The following is a 349-nucleotide window of genomic DNA, read 5'->3' on the forward strand; positions in this document are numbered from 1 at the left end:
ATGTTTTCAAGAATCTTTTCCCTGCAATAAAGAGAGAAAAAAACACTATTACAAGAAGTAATGTGAAGCCAGATTCAGGTATCAAAATGGTTACTGGTTATTAATTAAGAAGGTGATATACCTTTTCTAAAATTTCTGATACCTGCCATTGGCTTGAGACAGTTGTGACTGGTTTGACTGGTTTTTTGGCTTGAGTGCAGACGGATTCCTCAGTAGAATAACCATCTTTCTAGCAGTTTGCAGCTTCATAAGGTCCATTGACTTATTTTCTTAAGAAAATAGCTGTTAGGGAAACAGCACCATTCTGGAAGTTAAAAAAAAAAAGTTAAAGGGAACTTGAAACAGAAAG

General features: G+C 35.0%; 1 long non-coding RNA gene across 2 annotated transcripts in view; it reads right to left on the reverse strand.

Annotated features, from left to right (window-relative positions):
- The window catches only part of LOC17884923, a 13716-nt gene that overhangs the window by 8883 nt on the left and 4484 nt on the right, over positions 1-349 (reverse strand). The window lies entirely within an intron of this gene.

The sequence above is a fragment of the Capsella rubella genome, unplaced genomic scaffold (assembly GCF_000375325.1).
Source record: "Capsella rubella cultivar Monte Gargano unplaced genomic scaffold, Caprub1_0 scaffold_5, whole genome shotgun sequence".
Classification (NCBI taxonomy): domain Eukaryota; kingdom Viridiplantae; phylum Streptophyta; class Magnoliopsida; order Brassicales; family Brassicaceae; genus Capsella; species Capsella rubella.